Source organism: Oncorhynchus mykiss, chromosome 24 (assembly GCF_057628025.1).
Source record: "Oncorhynchus mykiss isolate SJ-2025 chromosome 24, ASM5762802v1, whole genome shotgun sequence".
NCBI classification, from domain to species: Eukaryota; Metazoa; Chordata; class Actinopteri; order Salmoniformes; family Salmonidae; genus Oncorhynchus; species Oncorhynchus mykiss.
In genome coordinates, this window is record NC_143045.1 from 23,883,136 (window position 1) to 23,896,284 (window position 13,149).

Here is a 13,149-nt window from a genome sequence, read left to right on the forward strand (position 1 = left end):
CCAACTCTGTCGAATCAAAATAATTTGCAAAGATCAATCAGATTTCGTCAGAAATATGGCTGAGATGCAAAGAAAATTCAAGAAGAGTGGGTACAAAAATGGTCAGATTAATAATACTGCCATTGAGAAAATCTAAAACAAATCGAGACATGGTCTCTATCAAGGACAGTCTCCCAAAAATAAGAATTATTGTGTTCTTATTACCCGCTATTCAAAGTGCACTGAACAAATTATGGGAATCTTTCAAACATTTTCACATTCTAAGATCCGATGACAGTATCGGTAATGTGTTTTTGGACCCTCCCTTGGTTGTATTCCCAAAGGCAGAAATATCAGAGATAAATTGGTCAACTCTGATTTTCCACCCCAAAAACCCCAGCACAAGGTATATTTGCGCCTCTGCCGGATGGAAACTACAAGTGTAATGGCTGCGCTTACAAATGTAGATCCTTCAAACACCCCCAAACAGGGAAACAGAACCCAATCAAAGGTGTTATGTGCTCCACTAAGACAGTTATTTATCTTATAACTTGTCCTTGTGGTAAAAATGTGGGTAAAACGAAGCGCGAATTAAAAGTACTGTAATGAAACAGGCAGGGAGCAGGTCTCGAACACTCGACCTTCGAGCCCGAGCGCTATTGACTGTGCCGCAAAAGCATGCTCGTGCAGCAGAGTCGATTTCCGCGCTTATAAACCCAGGGTCTTTACAGTACAAATCTTCTAAGATCACTTTGGCACCGCCCTAAAAACCCGATTCAAATTCGACACAAACCTTCAAATAGGTATGTAAAGACACATTATATAAACTTATTTACATTTTAGAGGCGATAAGGTGATAAGTTGGACAGATCGAGTGAAAAAAAAGCTATTTTCCCACACAACATCTCTCCTTCTCACTATCACACATTAGTGTCACTTCCCCACCCGCCATCTTTAAAAAGACCCGACGGGGCTCATTGCCTGCTTGAATTATGCAGAAACAGGCAGCGTTTAGGTCATGTAATTGATTCTGTTGGAAAGGGGAGAAATTGTGCTTTACAATGGTATTGACATTACAGTTGATCTGGAAGTATTACGTTTTGGGGCGCTAAAATAAGGGCAATTGTATGGACCAAGGCGATGTACGAGTTTACGTTAGACCTTACGGTGAAATGCTTACTTACAAGTCCTTATCCAACAATGCAGTTCAAGAAATAGAGTTAAGAAAATATTTAATAAATAAACTAAAGTACAAAATTAAATAAAAAAGTAACAAGAAAATGATATAACAATAACTAGGCTATATACAGGGGGTACAGACCGGTACCGAGTCAAGGTGTGATAATACAGGTTAGTCGAGGTCATTTGTAAAGTGACTGGGCATAGATAATAAACAGCGAGTAGCAGCAGTGTAAAAACAAAACCAGGGTCAGTATATGTAAATAGCCTGAGTGGCCATTTTATTAATTGTTCAGCAATCTTATGGCTTGGGGGTAGAAGCTGTTAAGAATCCTTCTGGGCCTAGACTTGGCGCTCCAGTAGCGCTTGCTGTGCGGTAGCAGAGAGAAGAGTCTGACTTGGGTGACGGGAGTCTTTGTCACGGCTGGCTGAAGGACTGGACCAAGGTGCAGCATGGTAAGCGTACATTTTCTTTTTATTAAAAATGACGCCAACAAAACCGTGACGCTTTGGGCTATGTGCCCTGAACAAAGTCAAAGTTAACTTCCCACAGAACAGGTGGGGGAAAAGGGTACCTAAGTATGATTCTCAATCAGAGACAACTAACGACACCTGCCTCTGATTGAGAACCATACTAGGTCAAACAGAAATACAAAACATAGAAAAAAGGACGTAGAATGCCCACCCTAGTCACACCCTGGCCTAACCAAAATAGAAAATAAAAAGCCTCTCTATGGCCAGGGCGTGACAGTCTTTGACAATTTTTGGGGCATTCCTCTGACACCAATTATGCCAACTGAGTACTGGTCCTTTCACATCATAACTGTTTATCAAAACAGCTAAGTTTGATCTTGTATAAATATCAAGTTTGTGAATAGATTTTATTGTTGTCAAGTTGATCAACTATACAGTATATGTGGTTTAGGAAAAAAGTATTCCAATTTACCATACATGCTTTTGACATCATTCTCCAGACTATTGCAATTTTGTACCTCCAATAAGAAAAACTGTAATGTAATATCCTTCACATTTGATTAATTAATTTATTTTAATAGATGTGCTGTTCTAAGCACTTAACAGAAAGTTGATCACATAAAACATGAACACTCATGAATTAAGTTTTAAAAAATTTAAACAACCTTTGTAACTACAAAAAAAATTCATAACTTGCAAATATAACACCAAAAGTTTCCCTGATACTCTCAGCAGAAAAAGAGGAGGCTGAATCTAGCAGCTGCAGCTCAGTTTGTCTAAATGTCTTGGTTCCCACAATGCACAATTTCTCTCATTAAATTGTAATGTAGATCTGTTTAATTAATTAAGTAATACCTATTGTAGGTAAGTTGAACAAGAAGACATGTCAGTATATACGAGACAAACAAACCACATTCAGAAGAATCTCACTAGAACAGAAGAATAGGCACTCAATGAATTAATGAAAGATTCATCTTTGGTTATAAAACCTGAAGACAAGGGAGGTGCTGTGGTTGTTTTAGACTAGGAAAAATATAAAGAAGAAATTCAGAGACAACTCAGTAATTAACGTTTCTATAGAAAACTGAGTGTTGATCCCACACAGGTGTTCCAAAGGGATATATGCTGTAATCTGGAGCCCTATTAAACAACCTGATCTCAAAACCTGAATATGAATATCTTTGCTGCAAATGTGCCATAGGTCCATGCTTGTACATTTTACAGAATATTACACAAACCTAAAACACAACAAGGCAACTATCCAGGCAGACCAGTGGTTGCAGGAATAGGCTCAATGCTAGAGCCATTCTCAAACTTTGTTAGCCTCTTTTAAAGACTCTATAGACTTCATAAACAAGATCTCACCAATAACGGGTTTAAAAGAAGACTGTATTTTGGTCACATTAGATGTCGAGAGTCTATATACCAGCATTCCCCATGTGGGAGGGGGGCTGGCAGCACTAGTACACTATTTGGGAGACAGAGACACTAATGAATATCCACCAACATACTTCATTCTAGAGCTGGCTGAATATGTTTTGACGTATAACTATTTTAGGTGTGATGATGAATACTTCCTCCAAACGAATGGAACATCGATGGGCTCCACATTCGCTCCAACACCCTTCGATGTGTGGAACGGATGTGGTTGGGGCTAGGTCTACATAACGGTGCAATTTTTCTTTTTTTAAATCAAGAAATTCACAAAAGCTCTGACGAAGGCAGTGAGGCTGATACGTAAACTTATTAAACATCAGTGATACTATCAAGAGCTGTGAGGGAACTATGTACGCAACCGGATAGAAGTCACGCAGTAATCCTTTATATGATTTTGTGGCTGTGGGAATTATTATTGACTGAGCTAGAATCAAATAATGTAGCGAACTATGTAAGCAACCGGAAAGAGTAATCCTTTGTATGACTTTGTGGCTGTGACGACTACCATATTTGGCTCGCTGACAAACAAACGCCAGTACTTGAACTGCGTAGCAGCATATCAGAGTAATCCACGCAGAAATGGAACGGAAATCACAGAAAATATAGTAGACGTTGTGGTGGCAGCTGTAAAGAGGTATTTGGGTATACGCGATTTGAGTTCAGAGGAGTTACAGGGTGTGTTGAGTGGTGGCGACCCATGCTAAAATTATTCTAATTGTAGCATGTTTCCTTGCGTAGGCTGTCGTTGCTTGGTTGTACATCCTCAATTCTGGAACTGCAAATGTAACGTTATTATTCTTGAATGGGTTAGAATGAAATGTCCGCAACAGGAAGAGAGTCATGCAGTAACCCTTTTAGCCACAACTTCCTAAGAAAAGCTGTGGCCTACCTGTGATGTACAGCTGTTTACACCGCTGTTTACAGTTTTTTACAATTGCGTACACACTAAAGTGGTACTTGAGGCACACTCAGTGAAACCAAGTCATGTGCCTAATCTTCAGACCAAGTCTGCAAAACTGCAAGCACTTTATCTGTTCTCTACATTAGACACGTCATTCAAATCAGAGCTTGAGCACAATAAATAGGCTTCGGGTTGGCTTTCTTGGTTTGGACAACAATGGAGGCCAAGAGATGGGTGGTGGTGGTGGTGGTGGTGGTGGTGGTGGGGGGGGGGGGGGACAATCACAGATGAGATACGGGCTGTTTCGGTTGAGTTTCAGGGAGGCTGGGCAGAGGGTCCAGCATAACTTGAGCCGCTACACTGCAGCAAGTGTCGTTCGGACATTTCAAAATGAGAACAGGTAAGTAAACCTACCCTCTATACCATGCTACTGTACTTACAGCACTACAGTTACCATTTCATACTGAAATAAATCTTGCACCCTTTCCATTCGCATGTTTTTGCAGAATTGCTAGACAACCCTTCAATGGCGGAAGAAACCGGCTGTTCACTGCAGAGCAGGACCAACACAGTGAATATGATCATTTTAAACAACCGCATACGTTAATGACAACATTCAGTAACATAAATAGTGTGAGTTTATCCGCACTTGGCCGTCTCCTGAAACGCCAGAGCAGACCAGGTTTGTTGCCTTCTGGGCAACGTACGTTTCCACCGTGCTGCTCTAGTCTGCAATTGGTTCATATAATCGCATATCCCTTCTCCAGGTGATGGAGGAGGCCTGTGGTGACATGAGGGAGCATGCCAGGGCTGGATACACCACTTCAGATGCTACTTTAGCCACTGTTTAGCCAGAGAGAACAGCTCTTGTGATGTTGATGAGGTGCTGTGGCCAGACTCAAATAGGAGACAGGATGCACCCAAACTGTTTTTTTCTTTATAAACTCAGCAAAAAAAGAAACCTCCTCTCACTGTCAACTGTGTTTAATTTCAACAAACTTAACATGTGTAAATATTTGTATGAACATACGATTCAACAACTGAGACATAAACTGAACAAGTTCCACAGACATGTGACTAACAGAAATTGAATAATGTGTCCCTGAACAAAGGGGGGTTCAAAATCAAAGTAACAGTTAGTATCTGGTGTGGCCACCAGCTGCATTAACTACTGCAGTGCATCTCCTCCTCATGGACTGCACCATATTTGCCAGTTCTTGCTGTGATATGTTACCCCACTCTTCCACCAAGGCACCTGCAAGTTCCCGGACATTTCTGGGGAGAATGGCCCTAGTCCTCATCCTCCGATCCAACTGGTCCCAGACCTGCTCAATGGGATTGAGAGCCAGGCTCTTCGCTGACCATGGCAGAACACTGATATTCCTGTCTTGCATGAAATCAGGCACAGAACGAGCAGTATGACTGGTGGCATTGTCATGCTGGAGAGCCATGTCAGGATGAGCCTGCAGGAAGGGTACCACATGAGGGAGGAGGATTTCTTCCCTGTAACGCACAGTGTTGAGATTGCCTGCAATGAAAACAATGTCATTCCGATGATCCTGTGACACACCGTCCCAGACCATGACGGACCCTCCACCTCCAAATCGATCCCACTCCAGAGTACAGGCCTCGGTGTAACGCTCATTCCTTCGACGATAAACGCGAATCCGACCATCACCCCTGTTGAGACAAATCCACGACTCATCAGTGAAGAGTACTTTTTGCCAGTAGTGTCTGGTCCAGCAACGGTGGGTTTGTGCCCATAGGCGACGTTGTTGCCGGTGATGTCTGGTGAGGACCTGCCTTACAACAGGCCTACAGCCCTCAGTCCAGCCTCTCTCAGCCTATTGCGGACAGTCTGAGCACTGATGGAGAGATTGTGCGTTCTTAGTGTAACTCGGGCAGTTGTTGTTGCCATTCTGTACCTGTCCCGCAGGTGTGATGTTCGGATGTACCAATCCTGTGCAGGTGTTGTTACAAGTGGTCTGCCACTACGAGGACGATCAGCTGTCTGTCCTGTCTCACTGTAGCGCTGTCTTACAGTACTGACATTGCAATTTATTGCCCTGGCCACATCTGCCGTCCTCATGCCTCCTTGCAGCATGCCTAAGGCACGTTCACGCAGATGAGCAGGGACCCTGGGCATCTTTCTTTTGGTGTTTTTCAGAGTCAGTAGAAAGTCCTCTTTAGTGTCCTAAGTTTTCATAACTGTGACCTTAATTGCCTACCGTCTGTAAGCTGTTAGTGTCTTAATGACTGTTCCACAGGTGCATGTTCATTAATTGTTTATGGTTCATTGAACAAGCATGGGAAACAGTGTTTAAACCCTTTACAATGAAGATCTGTGAAGTTATTTGGCTTTTTACGAATTCTCTTTGAAAGACAGGGTCCTGAAGAGTTTAGTAACAAGCCTACTTGTTTATATTCTACTGTATTTGTTTTGTCTGTTACTGTTCATCCTGAAATCTGGATGAAAATACAATGTTATGAGAAAGAAATGCATTTAATCCCCCCCCCATGTATTTCTGTTTATTGTGTAAATATATACTAAATATTTATATATACTGTATATATTTGTGCACATACATGTACGTGTGAGTGCTATGACAAACTGCCGTGGACTCCACTGAAAATGCAAAAGACAAGATAGTAGTGTTTTACATTTCTCACATCTGTGTGTAGTTAGTGTGTATAAGAGCTAATCATTTGATGGTTTGTGTGTAGAGTTTGATGCTAAAACACAATTTGAGGAGTTAAAATAGTTTTGAATTAAGTGTTTGGTTTTGCAAGAGATGTGTGTTGTTTTGCGTGTGTGTTTTGGCATTTTGTGTAGTCTAGAGAAAAGGAGCCATAGTTTCAGAAATCATGCGCAAGCAATTGTCAAACTGTAATGCTCTGTCATGTGTATAGGCTACTGTATTTACAAAACAGTGTACGTTTCCATGTGTGATTGGTAAAATAACTCTAAAATGACCTAAGCATTTAACAAATAACTGACATTTGTCATCAGAAAGATGGATTTAGCACTTTGTCCAAGAGGAGGACAAAGATAAGCTTTTCTTTTGGGGCAAAGAAAAAGAGAGTGGATGAGCGCTCTTTGATTAGGGCTAAGCCTACATATCAGTATTGGAGTTGAGTTGATGCCATTACAGCAATTGTAGTACCAGAAGACCACTTGATCTGCAACAAGTTGTTTTGCAATGTACAGAGTTCGCTCAGAGACGTAAAAGGAAGCAAGGCACCCCACTTTTTTTTTTGTTTTGTTTGTTTTTTGCCTTAGAGTATTTTCTGGCTTTCCGTGTCACCATGAATCTCAGTTTTTTTTATGTCATCGGGTAGGACTTTTTAACTTTATTTTTTCTACAAAACATACAGATGTTTTCACATTATGTTGACAGTGATATTGTGCAGGAGATAATGAAAATAAGATTGAAAAGTGATGAAGCAGCCCTTTTAAGAAGATAAATTGTAGGAATAGGCAGGGTTTATGACTTTGGCTGTGGGAACTAGTGACTACTACCATCTTTGGCTCGCTGACAAACGAGCCAATAGTTGAACTGCGCAGCCGCAGATCAGAGAAGGGGGAGGGAGGTTGTACAGAACTAGGTAGATAGCACCTTAAATGTTTGTTTGTGAACTGCTAAGATATCATAGAAGAAGAAGTAGAACTCCACTGCCGAAATGGAACTTAAATCACAGAAAATAGATGTGGTGCTGGCCACTACAGAGAAGTATTTGAATATACGAGATTTGATTTCAGAAGAGTTACAGGGTGTGTTGAGTGGTGGTGTCCTGTTCTTCCAGACCATTGGCATGGTGCAGGAGCAGATAGGGTCAAGGTAGTGGGTTTTTAATGAGCTGGAGGTGGATATTGCAATTTTAGGTGTTCCAGTGGAGGACACAAAACCACTGGTGGTTGAGGCTGTGTAGTAGGGGCTGAGGGAAGGGCCGGTTCCTCAGGACACTTAGAGAGTTTACCATCCATGATTTCTAATTGGTTTCTTAGTCCTGCATTGTTACACCAAATTACTTACATTTTTCTTGTTATCTCCGTTTTTTGTATTGTTACTTGATAAAATAACCATAGCAGCACCCATAGCAGCATGCGCTCCAGCAGGTATATCTCACTTGTCACCCCCAAAACCAATTCCTCCTTTGGTCGTCTTTCCTTCCAGTTCTCTGCTGCCCATGACTGGAACGAATTGCAAAAATCTATGAAGCTGGAGACTCACATCTCCCTCACTAGCTTTAAGCACCTGCTGTCAGAGCATTTTACAGATCACTGCACCTGTACTTAGATGGCCTGTTTACAGATAGGCTATCTACCTACCTCATCCCCATACTGGTATTTATTTATTTATTTATTTTGCTCCTTTGCACCCCAGTATCTCTACCTGCACATTCATCTTCTGCCGATCTACCATTCCAGTGTTTAATTGCTACAGTGCCTTGCGAAAGTATTCGGCCCCCTTGAACTTTGCGACCTTTTGCCACATTTCTGGCTTCAAACATAAAGATATAAAACTGTATTTTTTTGTGAAGAATCAACAACAAGTGGGACACAATCATGAAGTGGAAGGACATTTATTGGATATTTCAAACTTTTTTAACAAATCAAAAACTGAAAAATTGGGCGTGCAAAATTATTCAGCCCCCTTAAGTTAATACTTTGTAGCGCCACCTTTTGCTGCGATTACAGCTGTAAGTCGCTTGGGGTATGTCTCTTATCAGTTTTGCACATCGAGAGACTGACATTTTTTCCCATTCCTCCTTGCAAAACAGCTCGAGCTCAGTGAGGTTGGATGGAGAGCATTTGTGAACGGCAGTTTTCAGTTCTTTCCACAGATTCTCGATTGGATTCAGGTCTGGACTTTGACTTGGCCATTCTAACACCTGGATATGTTTATTTTTGAACCATGCCATTGTAGATTTTGCTTTATGTTTTGGATCATTGTTTTGTTGAAGACAAATCTCCGTCCCAGTCTCAGGTCTTTTGCAGACTCCATCAGGTTTTCTTCCAGAATGGTCCTGTATTTGGCTCCATCCATCTTCCCATCTTCCCTGTCCCTGCTGAAGAAAAGCAGGCCCAAACCATGATGCTGCCACCACCATGTTTGACAGTGGGGATGGTGTGTTCAGCTGTGTTGCTTTTACGGCTAAACATAACGTTTTACATTGTTGCCAAAAAGTTCAATTTTGGTTTCATCTGACCAGAGCACCTTCTTCCACATGTTTGGTGTGTCTCCCAGGTGGCTTGTGGCAAACTTTTTAAACGACACTTTTTATGGATATCTTTAAGAAATGTCTTTCTTCTTGCCACTCTTCCATAAAGGCCAGATTTGTGCAATATACGACTGATTGTTGTCCTATGGACAGAGTCTCCCACCTCAGCTGTAGATCTCTGCAGTTCATCCAGAGTGATCATGGGCCTCTTGGCTGCATCTCTGATCAGTCTTCTCCTTGTATGAGCTGAAAGTTTAGAGGGACGGCCAGGTCTTGGTAGATTTGCAGTGGTCTGATACTCCTTCCATTTCAATATTATCGCTTGCACAGTGCTCCTTGGGATGTTTAAAGCTTGGGAAATCTTTTTGTATCCAAATCCGGCTTTAAACTTCTTCACAACAGTATCTCGGACCTGCCTGGTGTGTTCCTTGTTCTTCATGATGCTCTCTGCGCTTTTAACGGACCTCTGAGACTATCACAGTGCAGATGCATTTATACGGAGACTTGATTACACACAGGTGGATTGTATTTATCATCATTAGTCAGTTAGGTCAACATTGGATCATTCAGAGATCCTCACTGAACTTCTGGAGAGAGTTTGCTGCACTGAAAGTAAAGGGGCTGAATAATTTTGCACGCCCAATTTTTCAGTTTTTGATTTGTTAAAAAAGTTTGAAATATCCAATAAATGTCGTTCCACTTCATGATTGTGTCCCACTTGTTGTTGATTCTTCACAAAAAAATACAGTTTTATATCTTTATGTTTGAAGCCTGAAATGTGGCAAAAGGTCGCAAAGTTCAAGGGGGCCGAAATACTTTCGCAAGGCACTGTATATTGTAATTACTTTGCCACCATGGCCTATTTATTTCCTTAACTTACCTCATTTGCACTCAATGTATATAGACTTTTGTTTTCTTTTGTTCTACTGTATTATTGACTGTGTTTTGTTTATTCCATGTGTAACTCTGTGTTGTTGTATGTGTCGAATTGCTACGCTTTATCTTGGCCAGGTCGCAGTTGCAAATGAGAACTTGTTCTTAACTAGCCTACCTGGTTAAATAAAGGTGAAAAATAAAAATCTCTAGTAACCCATTATACACACATTTATCACTTAATCTCTCTTTATCCAACTACGTCTCTCAACAGACACAATTCTACCTGACCACTTCTCGATCACATCCTCTCTATACTCAACCCGTCCTAATCCAAACCAAACAATTAGTCAAATTTCTGACTAATCTGAAAACAAGGCTCCGTAAATTTAATCAGCGTATCGAATGCATGACCCGGGCTGGCAAAACCCTGGATCATTGTTATTCTAACTTCCGTGATGCATATAAAGCCCTCCCACGCCCTCCTTTCTGAAAATCTGACCACGACTCCATTTTGTTGCTCCCAGCCTATAGACAGAAACTAAAACAGGAAACGTCTGTCCTCAGGTCTGTTCAACTCTGGTCCGACCAATCGGATTCCACGTTTCAAGATTGCTTCGATCACGTGGACTGGGATATGTTCCTCATAGCGTTGGACAATAACGTTGATGAATACGCTGATTCGGTGAGCAAATGTATTAGCCAGTGCATCAGTGATGTTGTACATACAGCGTCTATTAAAACATTCCCCAACCAGAAACCGTGGATTGATGGAAGCATTCGCGCAAATTTGAAAGCGAACCACTGCCTTTAATCAGGGCAAGGTAACCGGAAACATGACCGAATACAAACAGTGTAGCTATTCCCTCCGCAAGGCAATCAAACAAGCTAAGCGTCAGTATAGAGACAAAGTAGAGTCGCAATTCAACGGCTCAGACACGAGAGGTATGTGGCAGGGTCTACAGTCAATCACGGACTACAAAAGGAAAACCAGCCTCGTCGCGGACCACCATGTCTTGCTTCACTGCAGCCAACTTGAGTCAACAATTTAAACATGTTAACCCTCGCAAGGCTGCAGGCCCAGACGGCATCCCCAGCCGCGTCCTCAGAGCATGCAAAAACCAGCTGGCTGGTGTGTTTCCGAACATATTCAATCAATCCTTATCCCCGTCTGCTGTTCCCACATGCTTTAAGAGGGCCACCATTGTTTCCTGTTCCCAAGAAAGCGAATGTAACTGAGCTAAATGACTATCGCCCCATAGCACTCACTTCCCTCATCATGAAGTGCTATGAGAGACTAGTCAAGGACCATATCACCTCCACCCTACCTTACACTCTAGACCCACTCCAATTTGCTTACCGCCCCAATAGGTCCACAGACGCCGCAATCACACTGCACACTGCTCTAACCCATCTAGACAAGAGGAATACCTATGTAAGAATGCTGTTCATCCACTACAGCTCAGCATTTAACACCATAGTACCCTCCAAACTCGTCATTAAGCTCGAGACCCTGGGTCTCGACCCCACCCTGTGCAACTAGGTCCTGGACTTCTTGACGGGCCGCCCCCAGGTAGTGAGGGTAGGAAACAACATCTCCACCCCGCTGATCCTCAACACTGGGGCCCCACAAGGGTGCGTTCTCAGCCCTTTCCTGTACTCCCTGTTCACCCATGACTGCGTGACCATGCACGCCTTCAACTCAATCATCAAGTTTGCAGACGACACTACAGTGGTAGGCTTGATTACCAACAATGACGAGATGGCCTACAGGGACGAGGTGAGGGCCCTCGGAGTGTGGTGTCAGGAAAATAACCTCACACTCAACGTCAACAAAACAAAGGGGATGATCGTGGACTTCAGGAAACAGCAGAGGGAGCACCCCCCTATCCACATCGACGGGACAGTAGTGGAGAAGGTGGAAAGTTTTAAGTACCTCGGCGTACACATCACGGACAAACTGAAATGGTCCACCCACACAGACAGCATGGTGAAGAAGGCGCAGCAGCGCCTCTTTAACCTCAGGAGCCTGAAGAAATTTGGCTTGTCACCAAAACCACTCACAAACTTTTACAGACGCACAATCGAGAGCATCCTGTTGGGCTGTATCACCACCTGGTACGGCAACTGCTCCACCCACAACCGTAAGGCTCTCCTGAGGGTAGTGAGGTCTGCACAACGCATCACCGGGGGCAAACTACCTGCCCTCCAGGACACTCACACCACCCGATGTCACAGGAAGGCCAAAAAGATCATCAAGGACAACAACCACCCAAGCCACTGCCTTTTCACCCCGCTATCATCCGGAAGGCGAGGTCAGTACAGGTTCATCAAAGTGGGGACCGAGAGACTGAAAAACAACTTTTATCTCAAGGCCATCAGACTGTTAAACAGCCATCACAAACATTGATGTAATAAATGTATCACTAGCCACTTTAAACAATGCCACTTTATATAATGCTTAAATACCCTACATTACTCATCTCATATGTATATAATGTACTCTATACCATCTACTGCATCTTGGCTATGCCGTTCGGCCATCGCTCATTCATATATTTTTATGTACATATTCGTATTCATTCCTTTACACTTGTGTGTATAAGGTAGTTGTGAAATTGTTAGGTTAGATTACTTAGATATTACTGCATGGTCGGTACTAGAAGCACAAGCATTTCGCTACACTCACATTAACATCTGCTAACCATTGGTATGTGACAAATAACATTGGATTTGATTTACATTTACCAACTTTATTAAACATGCTCAATCCTTTAGTTCACTTCCTCTCATGTGCACAATTGGTGGCTGACTAAATACTTTTTTGCCCCAATGGAATTATATATTTGTATTTGATTGTAGGGAATCCAATCCCTATTTACATACTGACCCATCCTAAATTATATACTTATCCAACAGTATTTTGTCACTGATCCAACAGTATTCACCTGCAAGTGTAGTGAAATGTATACCTATTTATAGACTGACCCAACATTATTTTCAACTGATTGTAGGAAAAGCAATCCCTATTAGATACACACCTGTGCTGCCATTGATCAATGTTAACCGGCGAGATTCATTAT

At 42.2% G+C, this 13,149-nt stretch overlaps 1 long non-coding RNA gene across 1 annotated transcript; it reads left to right on the forward strand.

The window, feature by feature from the left end:
- The first annotated feature begins 3,578 nt into the window (after positions 1–3,578).
- Positions 3,579–4,931, forward strand: LOC149972406 (uncharacterized). The gene is made up of 3 exons (XR_016491394.1): positions 3,579–4,370; positions 4,477–4,541; positions 4,738–4,931. It is a non-coding gene; the product is annotated as an uncharacterized LOC149972406 (long non-coding RNA).
- The last annotated feature ends 8,218 nt before the right edge of the window (positions 4,932–13,149 follow it).